This window comes from Trichechus manatus, unplaced genomic scaffold, assembly GCF_000243295.1.
Source record: "Trichechus manatus latirostris isolate Lorelei unplaced genomic scaffold, TriManLat1.0 scaffold00235, whole genome shotgun sequence".
Lineage (NCBI taxonomy): Eukaryota > Metazoa > Chordata > Mammalia > Sirenia > Trichechidae > Trichechus > Trichechus manatus.
In genome coordinates this window covers 877,049-878,316 of record NW_004444171.1, presented here as the reverse complement: position 1 = coordinate 878,316, position 1,268 = coordinate 877,049, and positions in this window count along the sequence as shown.

The window sequence follows — 1,268 nt, the reverse complement described above, 5'->3', positions numbered from 1 at the left end:
TTCAAAGCCCCTCCTCTTGCATTTTTCTTTTGATGTAGTCTTCCTTAATGATTAGAAACCCAGTATTTGACAAAGCTGAATCTCTCATTTTTTTAGACACAGAATTTTAGCATTTGGGTGGATCTTATTGACCATCCATTCTAATCTCCATTGTAGAAATGAGACAACTATGGCACAAAAAATTAAGTAACGTCCTCAATACCGCAGTTATTTCTGGCACTACAAGATGCTCCAGATTCGTCTTGTATTTTTGCTGCTTCAGCTCCAGAATCAGCCATTATTCCAAGGAACCATGAGTCTTTTTATTGGAGAGCAGTATTAGAAACCAAAATCTGGGTGTTAGATGTGTTGTGGCTACTTGGGTGTCACTGCTTCTAGGCCCTCTTGGACAGGGCTAGGAATATACGTATGTATATGAACCCATGTATACATATACATCTGTATTTATTAATTTCTGTATCTATGTATTTGTCAATCTATATATCTAAAGTCATAGGCTGTCTCCTAATCTAATCCACACAGATCTTCGTAGCCCTTCTTCTCACTTAATTGTAACTTCTTTCTTTGGCAGAGAAACCTGGTTCCCCTTATCTACAAAATATTTATATTCAGTACTTTTTAATTTGTGGTATATAGTTCTATGAAGCCATACACTAAAATACCATACAGAACAATTCTGTTGCCCTAAATATTCCTTTTAAAGATCCTTTGTAACCCCTCCCCCATCTCCAAACCCTGGCAACGGCTGATCTGTTTATTTCTATATTTTCCCTTTTCCAAAATGTCATATAAATAGAATCATACAGTATGAAGCTTTTGGGGATTGGCTTCTTTCCTTTGGAAAAATGCATTTAAGATTCATCCATGTTGTTGTGTGTTGCACTTGTTGCTTTTTCATTGCATAGATGTACTACAATTCGTTTATCCATTCACCTGTTGAAGGACATCTTTGTTATTTCTAGATATTGGCAATGATGAATTAAAAAGGTTATTTCTAGGTGTTGGCAATGATGAATTAAAAAAAAATGCCATTGAGTTGATATCAACTCATGGAGATCATGTGTTACAAAGTAGAACTACTCTATAGGGTTTTCTTGGCTGTAATCTTTATGGAAGCAGATTGCCAGGCCTTTCTTCCACGGTGCCACTGGGTGGGTTCAACCTGCCAACCTTCATGTTAGTAAATGAGTGGAAATTGCTTGCACAACCCAGGGACCTGATGATAATGAATGAAGCTGCTGTAAACATTCACATACAGGTTTTTGTGT